Below are 26,012 nucleotides of genomic sequence, written 5' to 3'. Positions count from 1 at the left end.
TTGTTTCTCACAATTATATGAGATAACTTCATGGAGAGAGAGAGAGAGAGAGAGAGAGAGAGAGAGAGAGAGAGAGAGAGAGAGAGAGAAAGAAAGAAGAAGAAGAAGAAGAAGAAGAAGAAGAAGAAGAAGAAGAAGAAGAAGAAGAAGAAGAAGAAGAAGAGGTTATAAAGTTACAGGAACAGGAACAGCTTGAAGCAAACAAATTCCTTAGGCCAGTATTTCTTAACCTTTTTGGTGTCAGGATCCCTTCATGTTCTTTAAAGTGATTGAGAATTACAGAATTTTTCTCAAACTTCTTCTTGTGAATTGTATCTGATGCTTTTTACATATTAAAAATTAACACTAAGAAAAAAATTTAAAATGTTTGTTTCAAATAATATAATAAAATCTTATTAAATATTAGCATATTTATGAAAAATTAATCCAACAACAATACAAAAAATATAAGAGTGTCATTGTATTACATGTTTCCAATCTCCTCTGTCTGACTTCACAGAAGATAGCTAGGTTCCCATATCTGCTTTTGTATTAATGTTTTGCAATATCACACACTGTATAGATTTTTAAAACTTTCACATTTGTGAGACAATGAAAATAATAAAGGCAAAGAGCTATGGAAAAAATTTTGAACTCAGAGACCCTCAGAATATAGTTCAAATAAACTCACATATACCGGGGCTATGATGCTATTGATACTGCTGGTTATTGGTGATAAGGTCTGCTCCCTCACATGTGGAAGTTTGAACTTTAGAGAAGCACACTGAAGCAAGCATACAAAGCAGAGATTATTTAAAAGGGGTAATATACACTTCTTTCAGGAAGAAGAAGAGGGCCATAGCCGGTATCTCAAGAAGCGAAGTATTCTGCCCTTTTAGATGTCTTTGGCTTCCTATGTTCTCCTGCCCTCTTCACCTTATCTTTTCCTTCCCTAGGCCCAGGAATGCTTGGTGGTATGGCCAAAAGCTGGGAAACAGGTGAGCTGAAGATGGAGGGTAGGATGGAGTATCCAAGGACACATTAATTAACCAACTTACAGCTCCATGTAGGGAAGGGCAATTCCTGGGACAGGTTACTTTAGAAAAAATTGGAGCAGGGGCAGGTTCTTGATAAGGGTGGAGGACTGGCTCTGAAGGAATTAACATTTCAATCCCTCAAGGGACCATCTCCAACTTTTGGGACTCATGTAAATTGGCCTCCTTGATAGGACCTGAATTAATTTACCTATCTACATTGACTGCCTGTCTAATTCTGACTTCACAATGATTTGGAAATTCACCCCTTTGCTTAAAAAAAAAAAAAAAAAAAACAAGAAAAACCGATCAACAAAACAAAAAACAGGATGGTAGTAAATATGAGGAGGGGGTTAGCGTTTTATTGGCTGCTCTGCAGGTTAGACGAAATTAGACTCACAGCTAGAATAATATGCCTTTATTCATCATGGGGAGAAGCAGCCTTCCAAAAAGATATACCTTTCCTACAAAAATCACACTTTTCTCCACCATACTTTCTTCCATATAGTTTCTATTCTCATTTCTTCTCTGAAATAAATCCATGTCTATTACCAGTAGACAGACTTAAATGCTTCCATGCTTATTAAATAGCATGCTATCACTGGCACCATTCATTTCTCTGAGCTTGACTGGATTTCCAGTCTTGACAGCAAGTCATCACACGGCATTCACAATGTGTATTGTTACCTAAAGTGTGACAGAAAATTTTAAGAATAGTTTAGTAGGAACACTTAAAGAAAAGTAAGAGGATTTGATGGGAAGACTAAATGACTTGTACTGGGATTTGAATAGGTAGTTTTACTAAAAATAATTATTCACAGTGAAATTGTAAAAGATGTTATAGTACTTATATTTAACTGTGTGGAATGAATACAAAAGATGTCACCCTGACATATCCAATTTGGAATTTAAAGCAGGAAATACAAAAATTCTTTAAAAATCGCAAATAATTTAAAAATAACTATTGACCACCAAGACCAATCTTCCTATAGTTGGAAAAAGCACTATTTTATATAAATGTATTTATTCCAATAATTTTGTTGACAGTGAGGAAATGAGCTAACTTACTCTAAAGTAGAAATGAAAGATTAAGAGAAATAAACTCTAAAGCACATAAAAGTGCTCCAATCTATAAACAGTCTCAACTCTGAAAGAGAAGTCAGAAATCATCTGAAGAAACAGGTAAATTACTACTCATTTCCTATCATTTTTGAAGACAGTAGTCTCCAAGAAACTTTCTTGCCTAGTTGTTCTTCACATTGTCACTCAACATATATTCATTCTCATTTTATGTCACATATTATTTTATTGTATTTTTGTATGTATTTTTACAGTGCTGGGGATCAAAGCCAGGGCCTTGTGCATGCTAGGTGCGTGTTCTGTCTAGGTATTGTGTCAGTTATTATTTTATGTGAGCAAGATAAAGATTGTCACTGCAACTCCAGTATCAAATAAAGGTATGTAACAGGCAATTAGTCTTTTTTTTTTTTTAAGGAATAGGGAATAAATATATTACAACATCACTCTTCCTTTCAAAGAGTTCATGACTTGGAGAAAGAACAAAAGATACATATTAATGGTATAAACAAAGTGCTTAGAAGCAGAGAAAATGCAATAAGTTAGCTTTTTGTTGGAGGAAAGTAGTACAGAAAAGTTCCACAGAGGAATTGATACATGAAAAATAATACTATGAATGAAATATGATGCAAATAATTGAAAATAGGATGTGGAAACAACATCAACAGAAGTAAAGACATTAAAAAGGTTTGGCACATATAAGATACTATGACTTTTTAGTGTGACTTATTTCCAGGATACAAAAATTTTGGTGGGGCTAAAGCTATTGAAAAAAGCCAGTGATGAGCAATATAACTTCCGTCTTACAGTTTGAACAATATTAGTTAGGTAATGGAAATTTACTGAAGCCTTTAAAGAAAGGAGTGAGGTGAGAGATTACTCAGATGAAGGAAGTGAAGCCATAATTAGACAGGCAGTCAGTAGATAGGTCAATCACAGTCAGGTGGGATCCTGGCGGCCAATGTGAGTGAGTCCCGGATGTTGGAGAGGGATTGAAATGCTAATGCCTTCAGAGCCTTTCCTCCACTCTAATCAAGATAACCTGCCCCTGCTCCAACCTTTTGCTAAGGTAACCAGTCCCAGGGATTATCTCTACAGGGAGTTGTTAATTATGTCCCCTTCCTGCTTGGCCCCTCCAGCTAGTTTGCTTCTCACCTTTTGGCCACCCCACTGAGCATCTCCTGAGCCTAGTCATGTATGCTGGAAGGCAAGAGATAAGGGAAAGAGCTGACAAAGGAAGCCTAGGACATATAAAAAGGCAAAACACCTTCACTTTTTGGGATGCCAGGATACCAGCTATGGCCCCCTTCTCCCTCCCAGAAAAAGTCTATGTTACCCCTTTATACCTGCTTTACATTCTTGCCTTGGTGTGCTTCTCTAATATTATACTTCAACATGTGAGGGAGCAAAACTCACCAGTAACCAGCAATATCAATGGGGATTTAGATAAAACATAGTTGGTACTAGGCATTAATTTATTTTGTTTGCAAATATCTAAAACTACAATTCAAAGGAAAGCCAGAGAGGTAGTCACTGTCCTTACATTCTGATACCAAGGGTGAGAGTACATGTCCTAGTTTTGGATAATCAGATGTTTCCCAGGAAGTCAGTAATGTGACAGGGAAATGCTCACAAAAGGCATTAAGTACAGTCAGTGCCCAGTGGTAGCAGTGACCTCTGAAAGCAATGGTGACTTTGAATCCATCAGTGGCTCCTCAGAATAAGTCCGTGGGATGAAACTGCTTGTGATTTCTGTAGCTTGGTCCTGGTTATTTGCTGTGACTCTTTTTCTCCTAATTCTATGAAATATTCTAATTTTTTAAATGTATTCTTTTATTTGCTTTTTGTGATTATCCAGAGTCATTTAAAACTGATTGGAACCTAGAGCTCTTCTTCCCTATTAACAGGTAGACAAAGCATTGCATAGGGAAATTCAACACATCAGAACCTCTTAGCTCACAGGTTCCTACTATAGTCTTCTAAGTGAACCCTGTTATGCTGACTTTTATTCACTCACCTTCTCATTGTCACCAGGAATGCTCTTCTACATCCTGACTGCTGAAAGTGTGGAACAATCAACATTGGCATCCTCAAGAGGTTTGTTGGGAATTCAGAATCTCAGGCAATTTATTTCATATTCATAAGAATACAGGAAGATTATTGTTCTCAGAAACAATCTACAAACAGGTTGAATCCTGTACAATCAATGTCAGTATGTAGTTATGTAAGGAAAATAAGGACATACTTAATCTTAACTTGAATGCTTTTTTTTTTTTTTTGACTCAGCAAGTATACAACAGAAGTCCTGACTATAAAAGTAAGAATGAAGTAATCTTTCCTAGGAAGATAACATTTTATAAAACATTCACATGCTTACCCAACTTATTGTTTTCCAGTTATGATTTAGGTCAGATGAGATGCCAAACTGAAAAAATTTAATGAGCAAAGTCTCCTTTTTTTAAAAAAAAAATCAAGTTCATGACTAATCATTTTGATAATTTCAATTCATATTTTATACAGCATGACTATTTATTTATATAACATTGTCCTGGTAAATATTTGGGTTTGAGAAGTAGAAATATTGTCCTACTTGTGTTTTAACACTTTAACCCAGAATTTTCAGGAATCTAGAAAGCACTTAATCAGTATTTGTTGAACAAAATACATGAAATCGTTCTCATTTCTTCTTTTTGTGAGAATCATTGGATAATAATGTAAAAAGACTTGACAAGATAATATCTCTGATCCTTAGTATCTAAAACTTTCGCCACGGTGCATCAACTAACGTCAAACAGTTTGAAGCTTACAAATTGATTTGCTATTTCTGTTTGAGTTTAGTTTTTTAACTAGAGTTGATGAACCACTTACACTATGCCTCATAAGAAAAAGTTTTCTAGTTTATTTTTAAGGGAGTTGTATACTAATGCATAAAGTTAGAATGATAAACTACTGAGAAATGACCTAAATTTCAGTGATCAGAAAGCTGTATTAGTTATAATAGTGATAAATCACACTGAATACTTATTTCCTAAATAAATATTATGTATATTTATGTGTTTTGATAAAAGAATATTATATCTTATTATATACATAGAAAATTATGTGACTAGCAGCATAAGCAAATGTTCAGCAGCATGGTGCTCAACATGGAGTTTTTACTATTCTAATGTTTTATTTGTATTTATGAAAAATTGTAACACTTTGCTATGTGGTTCACCTAATCACCATTGTAATTAATTTCTTTGCCAATAACAAGGAATTATGTACAGTTTTGTTGAGATTTATGAATAATGATTCAATTTAGACACGTGTAAATGATTAAGGCTTGGTGCTCATTAGAATTGAGTATGAGCATTTGGACAGAGAACCTAAAAATTTCGTTTTTAAGGACCTGGACTATCATAGGCGTTAAAGTTTCATTGTGCATTTTACATCTTTGATGGCAAGAATACAGTTTGCCTTAAAAAGTTGTCAATTTATATTGTAGTAAAATACTTGATATTCAAAATGCTACAAAAGTAACATGCTGTTTGACCTTTTCTAAACATATGTATACAAGTGAGTGTTGGCTTTGTGTTATGTATCAGCACATTTGGAAAACTGACTTTTTTAGCATTAAGGTGTTTAATTTCAGGATGCAGATGACAACTATCTTGTACACTTTTCAGTGTGAGCACAAAATCACTTTATTGACAAACACATTTGGACAAGATGTTTGCGGTGCAAAATTTCTCTCACCTCCTAATAGAATGCTATGCTTTAAATCCATATTGACTTTGCAAATGTCTAAAAAGTATGGTACTAAATAACTTATGAGCTTGTTTACATAAGTTAAGTCATCAATTTTTTTTTTCTAGGAAGCAAATCTATAAGTGTAAATGACTCACGCTTTTCCCATTTCTTACCCAAGGGAAGTAGCAAGAATCTACCCCCAAATACTAAGTGCTATGCAAACTCCTGTTTCCACAATTATCTCAGGAAATTACAAAATCTCTCTGAAGTATTGATTGTTCAATAGACACAGTGGACTTAATCCTCTGATTTTACATATATGATCAACAAAATCATTCTATAAAATAATAATTCTCCTAGCATCAAAGAATTTTACATATAAGCTTATGTGACTAGTTTTACCTGTACCACACCCGAGTAATTTTTTATTACTGATGATAGGCTTTGAAATTATGTTTAAGCAAGTATTAGTAAATAAGTAGGCAAATTAGGTATTTTTTATAACAATTTCTCTTACCATAGCATTTTCGTCTGTAATGATAGAGTTGATTATTTAACTTCAGTGTATTTCCATGTCTGCCTCTTTCCATAGATTATAAGCATGGAGATTGGAGCCGGGTATGGTGGCGCACACCTATCATCCCAGTGGCTTAGGAGGCTGAGGCAAGAAGATGGAGAGTTCAAAGTCTGCCTCAGCAAAAGGGAGGTACTACGCAACTCAGTGAGACCCTTTTTCTAAATAAAATTCAAAATAGGGTTGGGGATGTGTCTCAGTGGCTGAGTTTACCTAATTTCAATCTCCATTATAAAAAAAAAAGTCTGGAGATTTAAGACTAATTTTGTTGTTGTTGGTGGTGTATTATCAGGTTTTGGCCCAAAATAGTTATTTACTAAATATTATTTCTTTTAAAAAATTTTCCTTTTCACTTTTAACTTTAGAATCTGAAAACTCTTAAAGTAACAGAAAAGCAAAGAGGAAAAATGAGAAGAAAATATTTTTGGAAAAAATCAAGTGACTTAATAATTAACAAAGCATTTTATCAGAATTTTCTATTTTAATTTCAATATGTACACAATTAAAAAAAATGCTCTTCAAAGGAACTGAAAAGCATTAGTACATAAAGGGCCTGGTTGCTTCATTTGGAATTTTGTGCAAATTCCATTGGGGAAAAACATTTTTTTCCACTGTTTTTTATAAACATGATCTATTATGGTTGTGGGTTCTGGTTATGCTTTAGTTATGGTTCTGTATGTACAATAGAGCTAGTAGACTACAACAAGAGGCTACCCCAAAATATTAAGTACTATGCAAACTCCTGTTTCCATAAATATCTCAGGAAATCACAAAATCTCTCTGAAGTATTGATTATTCAATAGATATAGTGAACTTAATCCTCTGATTTTACATATATGATCAACAGAATCATTCTATAAAATAAGAATTTTCCTAACATCATCAAAGAATTTTACATATAAGCTTATGTGACTAGTTTTACCTGTACCACACCAGAGTAATTTTATTATTACTGATAATGGGCTAGATAGATGTGGATAGGAAAGTGATGTGAATAGGTAAGTTACCTGATATTGTGGCTTGGAATAAATAGTTTGTGTTCAAAAGATTGTTTATTAGTTAATAAATTCAATATTCAGCAGAATTACATTGTCTCTATTTGAAGAATTTCACAAAAGATTTCAGAATTCCAGGGAGTCTAGGAAGTTCCACCTCTCATTTGGCACTCAGGTCACTAGCAGAGTTTGGTATGGCCCTGGTGCTAGGAGCAATTAGCAGGTATGCTGGTATTCTGTCAAACTTTGTACAACTGTTGAAAGGAGTAAAATGGAATTTCAGAATCCTGAACTCTCTAACAAGATCTATACCTCAACAAAACAATCTCAACCAACCACTTCTAAAATTATCTGTAATAATAGCAATAAATTCTTTATCATTTTGTATGTCATCAGGATATCCAGAATTACCAGATATTTCCGTCTATCTATCCTCTTTCATGTGTTCTTCAAAGGTGCTAATGTACTCCTCTTCAGGGTTTTTTTGGCAGGGGTTGGGAGTACTGGCGGTTGAATTTAGGAGCACTGGGATTACAGGCATTTGCTACCATACTCAGCCTTCCTTTTCAGTTTTGTTGAACTCTTTGCATCATCCAATGCACTTTCTGAAACTCTTGATTAATCAACAGTGAATCCTTAGCCTTCCAACTCAATATCTTCTCTAACAGAAACATTAGCACTGTTTGCATTCAGATTGTCTTATCTGTAGCCTGAGGTGACTGAGGTGTCTTTATTACACCTCACTGTCATTTCCCTTCTCCCTCACCCCTAAAAATCTGCAAGTTTTCGTTTAAACTAAACCAATGTGAAACCCTACAAAGACTCCTTAACCAAAACTTCTGACTCCTTGAAGATTTTAAATCCTGCCTTCCTGTCACTCTGTGTAAACACTGTTGCCATAATTCTCAGTAATTCCAATATTCATATAGATTATATTTCCAGTACTTTCACATTTCAATTACTTGGTCTCTCTGCCTTCAGTGATCTCATACGCCTCCCTTCCTTAATGATTTATTTCTATGTTCATATCATAGTACTGCCTTAATCTCATCCTTACTCTAATCTCAATTTCAAACCCCCTGATTTCTAACTATAAATTCTTAAAAGCTCAGTCTTTCAAATGTTTGAATTCCACAATTTTTTTTTCATACTACACATCCTAATTCATGGCTCTGAAGCCTCTCATCTTTTACTTTCCTCCTTTCTAACTTGAAGAAAAATTAACTATTATAATTACCTCCTTTCAAACTCTATTTCCTTGGCTTTCTTTTGCTAATTCTTATTCACCTGCCAAAACTATAACTCACAAAAATCATAAGCATGCTAACTGTTATCACTTTGAAATCATAACCACTGATCTCAGGTGAACTGTTAAGGATGTCAGCAGTTATGCTGCCTTGCCCTACTTCAGTGCCTCTCCCACTTTCTTCAATGTGGATTTTTCAAGTTCTCTAATCTAAACAAGAGACTCCTCTTCCTCAAACCGAAAACTCATTTAATGAACCAGTGTCAATTAAATTGGATAAAGGAAGTTATAACAGATACTCCACAGGTCCAGATCTTCATTTGTTCACCTACATTCACCAATGGTCATTCTCCAACCGTACTCATTATAGAAAAACTGCTCTTGCTCCTAACTCAAGCCAAAATCCTTGACATGTGTTAAAGATACCATCTTCTAATTGCTTTTCAAAGAATTTTCTAACAGCAATTCTGATTCTTTTGCATCATTTGTACTTTCAACTAGACTGTTCCCTTCAGAATACAGAAATTTTTATTTTCCCCACAAAAATAAATTTTAAAAGATCCTCATTTCTACCACTTTCTCTAAGGACAGTTAATTCTCAACTTCTATACATAGCAAAATTTGCTGTTCTGCTTTTCATCTTTTCATTGTCAGTTTGTAAGATTTTGAGATGTAAATGTCAATAAATATAACAAAAATGTAAAAAAATGTACATCTCAAAATTATTTTAGGTACTGGGGTTGGGGCTAGTGATAGAGTACTTACCTAGCATGCACCAAATTCCTTGGTTTAATCCCCAGCACTGACAAAAAATAAATAAATAAAAGAATTATTTTAGCACAAACCAGATCATAACTACTCTCTGTGTTAGAAAATACACTTTTGCCAGCTCTCCAAAACTCCTTCAGAGTTCCCAGTCAAATCTTTCCTTTCTTACTTTGTTGTCAGTTCCTATTCTTTTTGAATTATCTTCATGTCTTTGTTCTCTCCCTCTGTAGAAATGTGTTGCCAGCTGGCCGGGCTGGTAAGATGATCTGGGTTCAAAGGAGCTAGCTGTATCTAACTAAGAAAACTGTGAAGAAACCAGGCAAAATACGAACCTGAGTTTCTAAGATCAAGGGTGGGACTGCTCAATGATCCCAAGTGTCAGCTTCACACTGGCAGCATTGGAAAGAGAGCATGCATCTGGATTCTTTTTATTTTAAAAGGGGGACACACACAAGGGAAGTTCGATAGAATGTTCTTCACCAAATAAGGCAGGGAGTAGGGTTTCCAAGGTAGAGTCTTGCTTTGTAATGTCTTGTGGTCCGCAGGTTGATTGACATCTTGGCAAGTCACACCCTTCTCAGGTGCTGTGAGGGATCATAGGCAGAGCCAAGGAAAGAAAGGCACATTTGTGTGTCACAGTCCAATCAGCGCTAAACGCCTGACCAGTCCCCTCATGTGCTTAAATGCTCATAGTTCACACACACACAGCCCATGGATGGCTCAGGACAGAAATATCCTTTTGAAATTCTCCAATGACTTCCATGCTATTAAACCAAATAAGTTCTCACCTTAATGAATCTGAATATGACTATTAATATTTATCTCCTTTTGAACAGCAAACACTTCTTTTGCTCCTTACTCTACTAACAACTCATTCTTTATTTTATTTCACTCTCTTGTTTTTATAGTTTTAATATCAATAAACTCTAGCATGAAATTTTCCCTCTTAAAATTTTTTGGAGTATAGGTATTCTTATTCATTATATTCACATTGTTGTACATTGTTCATGAAAATCTAGTTTTTTCATCTTGCATGACTCAAACCCTATGCACTTTAAATGCCAAGTCTTCATTTCCCTCCCTCTCTGGGCTCTGGCAACCACCACTATTACTTTCTGCTTTTATTAGTTTTCAATGAACCTTTATTTTATTTATTTATATGTGGTGCTGAGAATTGAACCCAGTGTCTCACACATACCAGGCAAGTGATCTACCACTGAGCAACAACCCCAGTCTCTTATGTTAGTTTTTTCATTCAATGTGTGTTAGAAAATATCTGATCCTAGACTCTTTTTATTTTTTTGATACTTCTGCCTCATTTGTGCTATGTGTTGTAATTCTGATCAGGTTTTATATTTCTTCATGACTCTGTCTTGGTATACTATATATTTCTTAGAATTCATTCATCTCAGTAATGCAAGTTTTTGGTGGATAATTACTTATAGTCTCTTATAACCCATTTTACTTCTGTCGCATCAGTTTTGAAATTTTTATTTTGTTTATTTGAGTCTCCCCTCTTTTTTCCTTACTCTAGCCAAGGATTTGTCAATGTTGTTACAATTTTAAAACAGAACTTTTACTTTCATTGATTTTTTTCCTATTGTTTTTCTATTCTCAATTTAAATTTTTTCTACTCTTAATATTTATTATTATCTTTGTTGCTAAAAACTTTGTGGTAGTCTATCTCATAAGGTTGTTATATTGTCTTTTTGTGTTATTATCTTAGGATATTTCAAAATCTCTCTTGATATCTTTTTTGATTCATAGGTTGTTTAAGGGTACATTGTTTAATATTTTCATGTTTCTTAATATCCTGATTTTCCTACTGCTCTTAATTTCAATTTCTGTTTCACATGGGATATTCAGAAATGATATCTTGCATGGTTTCAGTCTTCTCAAATTTATTAAAACTTGTTTTGCAATCTCACATGTGATCTCTTCTGAAGAATGGTTAATGTTAGTTTGAGAAAAAATATAGAACGTTCTGCTGTTTGGTGGAAAAGTCTTGTTATGTCTGCTAGGTCTATTTGGTCTTTAGTGTTATTCAAATCCATTCTTCTTATTGATGTGTTTTCTGATTGTTGTATCCATAACTGAAAATAAGGTATAAAGCTATTTTACTCTGTTGATGTATATTTCAACCTTCAATTCTATCAATATTTTCTTTATGTATTTGGATGTCCAATGTTAGGTAGAAGAGTGTATTATTTATATATTTTTTTTGCTGTGCTATTTTGCTTGTGAATCAAGATTTTGTCACAATGCAACTCCTTTATTTCTTGTGAAGTTTTTCCACTTAAAGTCTATTTAGTCTAAGTGTTCTATCTTTAAATATATGTGATACCTTTGTAGACAGTATATAGTGGAGTATAGTTTTTTTTTTCCACTCAAGTACACTAAATTTTTATTGGGGCATTTATTTACATTTATAGTAATTACTGATGATGATCAGCCAATAATTACTGACAGTGGAGAACTTACTATCACACTTTTTTTAAGTTTATTTTTATCTGTCTTACAGACTGTGCCCTTCTTTTCCTCTCTTGATTTTTTTTTTTTTTGTCGAGTTTTGCTATTGTTGTGACATGCTTTGATTCCCTTCTCATTTTTTTTTATTTTGTATGGCTCATATAGGTATTTTCTTTTAGTTACTATGGCACTTTCATAAAACATCTTGTAGTCATAACAATTTATTTTAAACATATCAACTTAACTTCAATCACATACAATATCTGTACTCTTTTCCTTCTCTCACACCCCCCTACTTTATGTTATTTATGTCATAAATTACAACTTTTCATACTATATATCCATTTATGCAATTTTACAGTTATAGGTTTTCATGCTTTTGCCTTTTGAATTTTATACTAGGATTTAAATGATTTACACATCATCATTACAGCATAACAGAATTCTTTATTTGTCTATATATTTACTTTTTCCAGAAAGTTACATGCTTACATGCACTCTCAATTCTCCTTTCTAAGGTCCTTTCTGTTTTACTTGGAGGAGTCTGTTTAGCAAATTTTAAAGTAGGTCTAGTGGTAAATAATTCTCTAAATTTTTGTTTATTAGAGAAAATATTTATCCTTCATTTCCAAAGGACAGCTTTGCCAAACATAGTGTTCTTGGTTGACAGGTTTCTTTCTTCTTTCTTTCATCTCTTTGAATATATCATCCCAGTCGCTTCAGGCATGCAAGTTTTCTTCTGAGAAATCTACTGCTAACAGTTTTTGTATGGGTGCTCCTTTGTACAAAGTGATTCTCTTTTCTATTGCTGTTTTCAAAGTTCTATCTTTGACTTTTGAAACCTTAATTATAATATGTTTCCTGTGAATTTCTTCATCCTACTTAGCATGTGTGGGTCTTCTTAAATTTGAATATCTATAGCCTTTTCCAGATTTGGGGATTTTTTGACAATTATGTCTTCAAATGATTTTCTAACCCATACTTATAATAGTTAGTGTATCTTGTTTTAAGCTGGTGAGTTTGTGGTGAGGTGTTTGTTTTTTTTTTTTTTTAATTTTGGTTTTGATTTTGGTATCAGAGGTTGAAGTCAGGGGTACTCAACCACTGAGTCACATCCCCAGCCCTATTTTGTATTTTATTTAGAGCTATTTAGCACCTACCTTTTGCTGAGGCTGCTTTGAACTCTAGATCCTCCTGCCTCAACCTTCCTGAGACACTGAAATTATAGGTGTGCACCATCCCATCGTGCCCTGCCTGTGGTGAATTTTTATATAGCAAGAGATGACTACTATAGCATATCAGTTTTAGAAACAAGTAATCAAATTCTTAAAAAGAAATTATTGCTGCCTATTTGTTAAGAGAATGTATCTTGATATTTTGATCAGTATAAGGAAAAAGGTCATCTTAAAATGTTTATTATCCTATCAAGAATATTGAATTTTTGTTATTATTTGCTACTTCTTTAAATTCACAAAGCCATGCATTACATTTTTCAGAATATAGGTTTGGACACATTGGGTTAAATATTTAGAAAATAGATTGGTAGTTTTGATGCTCTTGTATATAAAATTTTACAATTTTGTTTTTCCTTTGTTCATTTCTCACCTACAAAAATAAGTTTTTTAATTTGATTTCATATCCTGTACTGTTATGAAATTCACCTCTAAGTAACATAATTTTATATATTTCTTTTGATTTTATACACACAGAAAACAATGTTGATCATTTTTATAGCTGCATGCTTCTTATTTTATTATTTTTCCTTATTGCAGTAGATAAGACCTTTCATATAATGTATTGGAGATGAGAACAAGCATCATTTTCTTTTTGATCTTTCTTAAGGGAGAAAAATTAAGTCTTTCACCTTAAATTTGATGTTACTATAGATTTTTTTTGTAGGTGCCCTTTAGAAGGTTAAGAACATAATCTTCTATCTTTTATTTCTAGGAGTTTTAATAGTGATCACTCATGTGGTGGATTCTGTCAAATGCTTTTAAATCAGATATTCAGATGATTTTACAGTTTTTTCTATCATTATTATATGGTACAATATGTTGGTTTCTAAATATTGAACCAACCTTGAAAACCTAGGAGATATATACAACTGGAACATAATTCATTATACATTTATATATATATATATATATATATATATATATATATATATATATATATATGGCATGGACTAATCTCACTGGTAATTTGTTAAGTTCTTGTGCTTATCAAAAAAATTGGTTTCAAAGTTTTTGTTTTGTTTCAACATTGCCTTTAAAAATCTGAGTTAATAAAGAGAGTTTATTTTCTATTACCAGTAAGAGTTTTAGTAAATTGTTGTGAATATTTTCCTTAAAGTTTAATAGAATTTATCAATGAAGTATCATAGGTCTTAAGTCCTCTTTGTAAAAATGGCTATAAATAGGAATTGAATATTTTAATAGACATATGACTATTTAGGTCAGGAAATTATTTTCACTTCCATTGATAGTTTGTAACTTTTGAAAAAAAAAAACAACAACCCTAAGTTGTCCAATTTACAGGCAAAATATTGTTAAGATTTCTTTATATTAAAGGGTAGCTCTCTATTAATGATCCTCTTTAATTTATGTTATGGAGATTTATATCTTCTTTCTTCATGAAAAATCTAGTTTATCAATTTCATTGATATTTTTGAAGAAAAAATACTAAATTTTTGTTCATTTTCTATTTTATTTGAGACTCATTCTTAAAAATTCTATTTGGGGGCTGGAGATGTGGCTCAAGTGGTAACGGGCTCACCTGGAATGCGTGGGATGCTGGGTTGGATCTTCACCACCACATAAAAATAAAATAAAGATGTTGGGTCCACCGAAAACTAAAAAATAAATATTAAAAAATTCTCTCTCTCTCTGTCTCTCTCTCTCTCTCTCTCTCTCTCTCTCAGAAAAATTCTATTTGTTCTGAGTATTTGCACTTTATTTGCTCTCATTATAAATGTAATGTAGAAATGCACACAAGCTACAATATCATTTTAAAATATAAACGATTAGTGCTATAAATTTGTCTATAGTTATGTCTCACTATTTTTATAGGTTAGTTTTTATTTTTATTCAATTCAAAATATTTTACTTTTCATGATTTCTTCTTTTACCTGTATGTTGTTAATTTTTAAAAAATTCTCCAAATATACTGCCAATTTGTTTCTAGTTTACTAATAGTATGTAAAAAGTGACATTCTCTGCATTATTAATATTTTCAAATTCTCTGAGACTTTAAGGTTTATATTATTCTATTTAACAAAAATACTCCGTAAATGTCAAAAAAGTAAACTTTATATTTCATGAGTAGTCTGTAAAATCAATTATGACAATTTGATTATTTTACTTTTTAAAATATTTTAAATTTCTGATTTTCTGTCTATTTTTTTAACTGAGAAGTTGTCATTTTTTAAAATATAATTATGGATTTATCCATTTTGTCAGATATTTTTATGCCACATATGCATATACTTTGAAAATTGCTGTGTCATTAAAATTAAAAGAAAACTATGATTATTAAATGTTACTTGGGGAGATAGTTCTTGTTGTGAAGATTATTTTACTAGAAATTAATATGGCTACTCTTGCTTTGACGAATAAGGTTTTCCATAGTATGTCTTTGTTCATCTTGTTTCTTATAATCTTTCCCTGTCTCTTCATACATGTGTGCATGTTTGTTCATATATATGAGATATATATATATATATGAGATATATATATATATATATCTCATATCTATATATGCATATAGCATATATATATGTACATATTCATATACATATAGCAAGTAGGACTTGCATAGAATAAACTCAGGTGTTGCTTTTATAACATGATGAGAAAAATCTTTTGCCATAGTCCGGCTGCAGCAAACTAACTGGGGGGTGATGATCAACTTGTGTAGATTGATATAGCAGGAGTGGGAGCCGTTTATTGTAGGACAGGAGGGGTAAATATACATTCCACACAACTTATCTTAATTAACATAAACTAATACAGCAGTCAACCAATAAGGAATCTCCACACTTAATTGCTAGCTGGTGTTACTTCACAAACCACTCCCTCTGGCAAAATGCCAGGTGCCATCTTGACTTGTTTACAGACCCTAACAATCTTTCTTTTGTAATTGAAAGATTTATACTATTTAGAAATAAAATATTAATCTATTTAATTTTATTTAATTTGCCCATTTTGTATTAATTTTTACCTATTTTATTTTTTCTCCATACTTTCTGTTTATTTTAAACAAATTGAGTGATTATTTTATCTCCTTTATTAAATTATTAGCTGTACTTTGATTTTATATATTTGTTTTTCAATTTACCACTGAAAATGTGCATCTTTAATATATCCTAGATCAAGTAACATTGTTCAACTACACGTATAATATTTTCTATTTTTTTAACTGAGGAGTTGTCATTTTTTAAAATATAATTATGGATTTATCTATTTTGTCAGATATTTTTATGTTTCTCCATTCATCTATGCTCCCTCCAACCCCCCATTATGGATCAGCATCCACATGTCAGAGAAAACAGTCAATATGTGTTTTTTGGGGGGATTGGCTTACTTCACTTAGCACATATATATTTTGTGTACTTTCAAAATGCATGTATTGAAATTCTAATACCAAAGCTGATAGAATTAAGTGGTGAGGGCTTTGATAGGGTATGAGGACAATGAATCCTTCAAAAGTGGGACTGGTGCCCTTACAAAGATCCTTAGAGAAATCCCTATGACTTCCGTGTGAGAACACAGTGAGAAGAGAGCCAGCCCTGAACCAACAAGTGATGAATCAGGAAATGAGCCTTAATCAGAAAACAAATTTGTCAATGCCTTCATCTTAGACATGACAGCCACAAGAACTGGAAGAAACACATTTCTACTAATAACAAAGCCACCCCGTCTTATGGTATTCTGTAATAGCAATGACAGAAGTTAGTAATAGAAAACTGAGAGTTCTGTTCTATCAAATACCTAAAAAGATAGAAGCAGCTTTACTGCACTTAAAGAACATGTAAAAGTGATATGAATGAAGACTCAGAAAGCAAAGAGGAGAGAAAAACAAAAATCTCAACCTTTTTAAGATTTTATACTTGTTCTTTTTAATTATACATGACAGTAGAATGCATTTTGATATATCATACCTACCTGGTGTATGACTTCCATTTTTGTGGTTGTACATATATGGAATTACACTGACTGTGTATGCATATAAGAACATAGGAAAATTATGACGAATTTATTCTACTTAACATCATCTTCATTTCAGTAACATGCAAAATATTTGCTTCTATATAATTCCATTCTTTCCCCATTCCTGTTCGTTGTCATTATTTTTTCTTTTTAAATTTTATTTATTTATTTGAACTTGTTATACATGATAGCAGAATGCATTTCAATTCATAGTACACATGTAGAGCACAATTTTTCATGTCTCTGGTTGTACACAAATTAGAGTCTCACCATTCTTCTCTTCATACAAGTACTTAAGATAATGATGTCCATCTCATTCCACTATCTTTCCTACCCAAATTCCCCCTGCCTTCCCCTACCTCCTCTTTGCCCTGTCTAAAGTTTCTCCATTCATCCATGCTCCCTCCAACCCCCATTATGGATCAGCATACACATATCAGAGAAAACAGTCAATATGTGTTTTTTGGGGGATTGGCTTACTTCACTTAGCATGATAGTCCAAACTCTATCCATTTACCTGCAAATGTCATACATTTATTCTCTTTTAATGCTGAGTAATATTCCATTGTGTGTATATGTGTGTGCATATGTATGTATGTATATATATATATATGTATATACATATATATGTATATATACATACATATATCACAATTTCTTTATCCATTCATCCAATGAAGTGCATCTAGGTTGGTTCCACAATTTAGCTACTGTGAATTGTGCTGCTATAAACATTCATGTGGCTGCATCACTGTAGTATGCTGTTTTTAAGTCCTTGGCTAAACTGAGGAATGGGATAGCTGGCTCAAATTGTGTTCCATTCCAAGTTTTCCAAGGAATATCCATACTGCTTTCCAGATTGTTTGCACCAATCTGTGGTCCCACCAGCAATGTATGAGTGTGCCTTTTCCCCCACATCCTCACCAACAGTCATTGTTGTTTGTATTCTTAATAGCTGCCATTCTGACTGGAGTGAGATGGAATCTTAAGAGTAGTTTTGATATGAATTTCTCTAATTGCTAGAGATGTTGAACTTTTTTTTTTCATGTATTTGTTGATTCTCAGAAGTATCTGTTCAGTTTCTTGGCTTCCATTGGGTTATGGAAATCCACATGCAGCAAAATGAAATTAAGCCCCTATGTCTCACCATGCACAAAACTAACAAGAACATCAATATTCTCTAAAGCATATCCAAATAATTTGGTACAAAATGCTGTCAGAAATATACATAATGAAGTTCCATACTAATGGAGTCTCAGAAAAGAGGAACTTTGACTAGTCTCTTTGAGCTATACTATATAAATTACTATAAGAAGTACTAATAATGGGGTAGCTAATAAATAGCAGTTTATTTCTCATAATCCTAAAGTCTGGAGGGTCCAAGAATAAGGCTCCCACAGATTTGGTGTACTGTAATAGACCACTTTCTGTTTTATAGATCATTGTTCTCATCCTATCCTCTCATAGTAGAGGGGGTATGTTCTTTTTTGTGCTTGTTTTATAAGGATACTGAGCCCATTCTTGAAGACTGTGCACTTGTGACCTCATCTCTTCCAAAAGTCTCACCTCCTAATCCCATTAGTTTAGCAGTCAGAATTTTGACACATGAATCTGGAGGGAGTACAATCATTTGAACTATAGCATTCAACCCTTACCTTCCCTCCAAATCCAAAAGTCCTTTATATATTAAAAAAATGCTTTCTATCCAAATAGTCCTACTAGACTTAACCAGTTTCATCATCAACTTTAAAAAGTTCAGTCTCATATAAATACCATTTAAACCATATATGGAAAAGACTCAAAGTACAAATTCTTGTGGCACAGTACTCTCCAGTTGTGAATCTACAAACATAATATATGCTTCTAAATAGTTGAGCATGGATAGGGTAATGTTTTAATTCTAAAAGTTAAAAAAAAGAAAGAAATGACAATTCCTGAGTAAGTACAAAACCTTAATATATGAAATAGTTTTCTTTGGCTCAATTCTGTGCCTGTTAGATTTGATCTGTGGCCCTGCCCTCCAGAATCATTCAAACAGAGGTTTTATCACTGCACTTATCCCATCCAAGGACCAGGACCCCCCCAAGAGTCCAGGTGCTCCTGCCCATTTATTGCAGTTTTCAAAGATTAGACATGTGACTATTGCCCTTTCCAACGAGAATCACAGGTAGTTCTTCCATTTGAGGTCTCAGTGTTAACTCTGCTCTCATGCTTCTGTTGGACATTGCCTTAGTAGGGGTTGTCTGCCTGTTCTCTATAGTATTCTGTGAATTACTTGAAGTGTAGGTAGAAGTACCATGCCCTACAGTTTTTCAAGACATAATACACACAGCATATCTGTGTCTTTGGAAGTCATAATTGGGGAGACTAAGCACTGCAAAAGGGTGAGCAAGCAGACCCTGTGTTATAAAAATATACTGGGCACAAGGAGCTTCTCCTTTGATTTTAAGAATCTGGGGGCTGCTAAAATGAAATTAATGTATTTGACATGTGAGAAACACATGGGTGTTTAGAGGCTGGTGACATGTTATAATCTGAATGTTTCTGTTCTCCCCAAAATTTATGTGTTGAAGTCCTTATTACCAATGTCATGGTATTAGGATTTGGGTTCTATGGAAGGTGATTAGGTCAAACAGGTGAATAGGATTAGTGATTTTATTAAAAGGACTGGAGCTTAGCTCCTTGGCACATGCCTATAATCTCAGTGGCTTGGGAGGCTGAGGCAGGAGGATTGTGAGTTCAAACCCAGCTTCAGCAAAAGCTGAAGCAACTCAGTGAGACCCTGTCTCTAAATAAAATACAAAATAGGGCTGGGGATGTGGCTCAGTGGTCCAGTGTGCCTGAGTTCAATCCCCAATACCCACCCCCACCTCCCCCCCCCACACACAAAGAGACTCTGGAGAGATGCCCTGTCACTTCCATCCTGTGAAGACAGGCAAAAGATAACCACCTTTGAACCAGACAGACTTATTCAGACACAAAATCTTTTGGTTCTTTGGAACTGTAATTCACAGTTTGCAGAATTTTAAGAAATTAATTTCAGTTGTTTCTAAGCTATTCTATTTATGGTATTTTGTTATATGAGCCCAAGCAAACTAGGATAATCTTTGATCACTAGAACAGTGATTTTAAGCATTTTTCTTTCCATTTATCACTATTTTCTATCACAAATTTTACATGAACACTATATGTAAATATATAACACAAAGTCACATGGTATTAAAATAACATTATAGTTATTTTTTCTTCAAAAGTTAATGTATTTTTTAAATTAGAAAATTTACTTCTTTGTACATGCATATACTTACCTTTATTTTGATGTGCTTATTGCTTTGTATAGATTCAAATTTCTATCTGGTATCTTAATAGAGCAAATTGCTTTAACATCTCTTATAGCACAGGTTGCTGATTATAATTTTTTCTTTATTTTTTTCTCTGGAAATAGTCTTTATTTTACATTAATGTTTGAAGGACACATTCTTTGTAAAATTCTAGGTTGAAATTTTTTTTATTATTTTCACTATCATTACTAATATTTTCCATTTCTTCATGCATAAACTATAATGATACTTGTGTTATTGTCTCTGTTTTCTGAATATATCTATTTTTTTCTTTAGGTAGTTTTCTCCTGGCTTCAGAAAATTATTATAATCTACATATAATTCTTTGATTTTGCTTAAAGTCAAAACTTGTAGTCTCTAATAAATATTGAAAAAAAAATAGAAAACTTGATATTTTCTCATGTTCTCCCTGAAATTCTGCATTTGTCTTTTTTTCCATTTTGTTTCAGTTTGGATAGGTCTCATTGCTTAGATCTTTAAAAAATCATGTATATTTAGTGATATTTTAATATTTGTTATTAAATCAAGCTGGTGAATTATTTTCACTAATTGCATGATTTGATTTTAGAAATTACATCTGAGTGTTCTTCTTTTATAGCGCTTTCAATTCTGGAAGAATTGTTAATTCTTGATATTTAAAACTCAAGTGTTTTTTAAACCCTCTGTATACTCTGGGGATTTTAATTTATATCTTCCCAATAAATCATTCTATATCTGGCCTTATGTTACTTCCACCTATACATTTAGGGTTTAGGTTTCAGCAACAAATAGAAGAGGTCCTCTATTGCAGTTTTCTGGAGGTCTGTCTCTACATATTTTTATTCTTTGGGGTAGGCTTTCTCACAAACTGAAACCAGCCATCCTTCCCTGGACATGAAACTCTGTGTCATCAACTCAGCCAGGCTACTGTCTTCTGTGTGAATTTTTAATATAGCACTGAGAGGTGTAAAATCCTAATTTAGTCAGCTGTTTCATCTCTGTAACTAAAGGTTCTGACCAGCACAATTATAGAGGAGGAAAAGTTATTTGAGGGCTCACAGTTTCAGAGGTCTTAGTTCATAGAAGTCGGATCCATTCCTCATGGCTTAAGGTGAGGCTGAACATCATGGCAGGAGAGCGCAGTGAGGGAAGCAGCTCACATCATGATAAGAAAGCAGACAGAGTCCACTCACTATATACAATTATATACCCAAAGTCATGCCCCAATTCCCACCTCCTCCAGCTAAACCCTCTCACTTCAGTTATCACTCAGTTAATTCCTATCAGAGTATTAAATCACTGATTATGTTAAGGCTTTTACAACCCAATTATTTCTCTTCTGAACCTTCTTACATTGTCTCACACATGAGCTTTTGGGGGACACTTCACATCCAAACCATAATACCTTCCAAGCATAAAATTAAGAAATTATAAGACTATCTTCATTGCACTTGTCTATTTTCTTTAATAATCAGCTACATCATGCCTGTTTTCAAGTTTTTCTTACAATTAATTGTATAAAAATGATGTCTGTTCCTAAATGTCTGACCATAAGTAGGGTTTCTGACATATCATATTTAATTCATTAATTTGTTTATTGTAATCTGATTTTCCTCATACTCTGTAGAGTATATATTTATATATATGTTTATGAATACATATGCCAGAACTCATCATTATATAGTCACTATAAATGGCATTTATATGAAATATACTCTTGGACTCCAAAAGAGATGCTTGCATCCCTTCTGATATACAATTATTTGTTTTCAAAAATTAATGCTTAGTTCGAGGCAGTTGGTGTCTGTAGGAAAGAGAAAATACCAATCTAAAATCTTATGATTTCATAAAAGTAAAGGATACACAGACAAACAAAATAGCCTTGGAATAGATCTGCATAGATATATTTATCTAGAAAGTTCAAATAGACTTTATAGACCCCAAATCAATAATGGACTGAGTTAAATCCAAACACACATGTGCTGAAGCAATAGATAAGATTCCCTGAATTTCACACAAAAATGTTTGTCTCCTCTTATGCACCATCTGACATGTTTATCTAATACTCTTTACTTGTCATACCTCCCATTTTGGTTTGGCAATGGTTTGATCCATACATTCCACTCCTTTCTATTTTAGAGTACCTGTAGCTCCAGGACTAGACTACCAACTACAACATCCCTTCATCTGGGCAATTAGCTTCAACCTTCTGTGAGGTACCAAATAGCAGGATTTAAGTAAGTTTACCACCTGAATCTAGGGAATCAGAGTTTCCATTTCTGACCATGATGAAATGGCAGGGACAGAATTATCCCCACACATTTAACACATATAAACTCAGACAAAATTTAAGAAACTATTTTCAGAAACTGGACAATAGACAGAGAATAAAATCAAGTGAGATGGATGATAGCTCTATTTACCACATGATGAGAATGTTCAAAATGTAATATGTTCTCTCAGCAGCAAGAGTTGAAAGATCTCCTAATCTACAGAGAATTGGTTAAAATTTGTAATAGTAGTTCCACTACTAGGACTATCCAAGAATAACTTAAAAGTAAAGCCTCAAAGGAACAAGTGAACCCAGAGGACATGTGTTCCAGAACAAAACCAAAAATATTTAAAGAAAATATCCAGAATCAGAGTGCAAACTTTATAATGTTTGCATCCAAGAAAATACATTAGAACATAAAGAGTTAAGAAAATACTGCACAAATATGTAACCACGAAAAATATACAAGTTCAAAATGAAAGACACAAATATGAGGGTAGAAGTGGGAGATAGAAAAGAAAAACTCAAATCAAATTTATAGTAATAATATATATTATCTGAAATGAAAAATACATTGCATGTGATTAACAGCAGGTATTCACTAGAGAGACCAGTGAACTATAATATATATTAGTTGGATACTATCCAAAATGAGTATAGAGAGAAGACAGACAGAATAAACTAGACAGACCATCAATGATTGACAGAAAATATTATGAATCTTGCATGTGGAAAAATTTATAACATAACAGCCATATTCCTCACAAATGAAAATGGGCCATTCTTTTCTCCTGGAGTGGTCAATATTGCTATAACAAGATTCAACTTTAAATAACTGAGAGCCTACATTGTCTATAATATGATGAACAACTCTATCAAAAACATGTGGCATGTCATTCAGAATATATAAAAGACTAGCTGTAACACTGATGTCTACTTAACTCTACTTGAAGAATCTCTGAGTGAATTTGTAATGCCAGAATAAGTAATCTTATTTTTTATTTAACTTCCATAAGAATTCCAATTGCTTCAAAATTAAGCAATATGCTTTTAAAGGAGTACTATTTCAACTGTGAAATGTATTGAATTTTGGCAGTTTTAATTTCACTTCTTTGTGCTGTAGTTATTATTCTAGTTTTTTTTTTTCAGTGAATTTCAGTGAGTGTCATTCTCAAAATCATTTTCCCACATTGCCTTTGAAAATATTGGGAGGCATTCTAAACACTGTCTAACACAAAAGCTATGCATCCATGATGTACAGTAACTCTTTGCACTCTATTATCTAGCCGACATTCTAACTGAGCCTTTAATATTCCCTGTAAGAGATTGCTTTCTGTGGTTCCTGTACAAGATCTACCCAAGACCTCTTATCCTATCATAAAAAAATCAAATATTAATTGTTCTGAATTCACATTGAATTTTCATACATCTTTTATATATCTTCATAATCTAACATACCAAGCTTCTATTAGCAATAAAGCTTTTTATATAATAAAAAGCCCCTTCTCTGTTCTTTAATCCCATACATTTTGTTCCTAAATCCTCCACTCCTAGATATATGCTTATATTTGCCAATATTCAAAAATTCTACCCAATGCAGGAATACATTCCACTGAATTCACACCCTTAATAAGTCTGCTCCTACCATTAAAGAATGGAATTATTCACTCATAACTGAATATTATATTCAACTTCTAAAACTATATTGCTAATCAGAATTTTATAACCAAATCTGGATTCACATTTTCCTGCAATTATTAAGAAATGGGTTACCATCTTCATTGGCTAATACGCTGTAGTTAAAAACAATACTAGTTCAGAAGAAGGAATAAGCAAATCAAGCATATAGAAAACTTTCTAACCTATTAGTCATTCTCATTGTTTTCTAAAAGCCATGGCATATTAGGCTTGGATGGCTATATAATTTCTTGTAATTACAAAATATCCTTAATTTGTTTGCTTCTTTTTGTTCTTTGATTCAATTTTTTTTTTCTTTAGAAAAACATGATTCTCTTCATCTCTTTAAAGTCTTTTTAGAGTAGAAAAATCAATTACTGTGTTTTCTAAGAATAGTACAGAATGCCTGATGCCTTGGTGGTGATGTAAATCTTTTTACACCAAAGTATTAATCAGAGTTCTCCAGAGAAATAGTATATATATATATATATATATATATATATATATATATATATATATATATAAATAGAGAGACAGAGACAGAGAATCATATAGACATTCATTGGTTGATTAATAGAAATTGGTTCAAATTATTATGGAGGGTGAGAAGTCCCACTGCAAGATGGCATCCCAAGAGAGTGGGTGGTGTGTGGTTTCAGTTTTAGTCTAAAAGCCTAAAACCCAGGAGAACTGCTGGTGTCTGATGACAGAAGAATGATATCCTAGCTAGAAAACATTAAGCAAGACAGCAAATTCCCTTTACTTTACCTTCTGCTCTACTCAAGACCTGGATGGATTAGATAAGAACAATCCCCATTGAAGATGGCAATCTGCTTTACTTAGTCTGCAAAGTCAAATGTTAATTTTACCCAGAAATAGCCTCACAGACACCCAGTATAATGCAAATCTCTACACACAGATATTGTGTCACACCATCCATGAGGCCCTAGAAAGGATTGGATTAAGAACCCCTCATTGGTCCTTGGTGATGGCATAGGGATGAAACTGAAGATATTTTTACAGTATATTGCGTTATCATTGCTTTACTTTTTTTTTTTTTTTTAACTGATGTGGGTCCTGGTTTTAGCTCTCTTTTTATTGTTAAGTAAAACTTAACGGATTTTAGTCAACATGACCTACTGGATTGACTGCCTAACTGATAGAACCATTATATGTATTAAATTAGACAAGTAACTGCTTCATGAAGTTGCTAAAATATATTTCATTGTTGTCATTTGTGTTCATTAAAATGGTAATCTGATTTTCATATTCTACTGCCCAATAACTGAACACAATTCAATGAATTTTAGCCTTTAAAAATTACTCAGTTCTATCAAATTTATGATGTTATATATCATATTGTTATCACCTATGCCACCACATTACCTCTTTAAAACACTCTACAACAATTTATCACTTAATGTACTCCAAAATAACCCGCCAGAGAAACAAAAGGTGAAGTTTGAACTCACTATAATTAAAGAGAATATAATTAGGCAATGGGTAACCTACAAGTAGAGAAATATTAAGGCCTGGGCTGGCTTCTGATTAAATACTCAAGTGGTTTTCAGTGGACCTCCTACTATTAGAGGATTGGGTATTCTGGGAAACCGAGGCAGTGTGCAAACCTCCCCCACTTCAAACCCTGATGCTTGCAGTCAA

Source organism: Urocitellus parryii, chromosome 11 (genome assembly GCF_045843805.1).
Source record: "Urocitellus parryii isolate mUroPar1 chromosome 11, mUroPar1.hap1, whole genome shotgun sequence".
Classification (NCBI taxonomy): Eukaryota; Metazoa; Chordata; class Mammalia; order Rodentia; family Sciuridae; genus Urocitellus; species Urocitellus parryii.
This window is presented reverse-complemented; position numbering follows the sequence as displayed.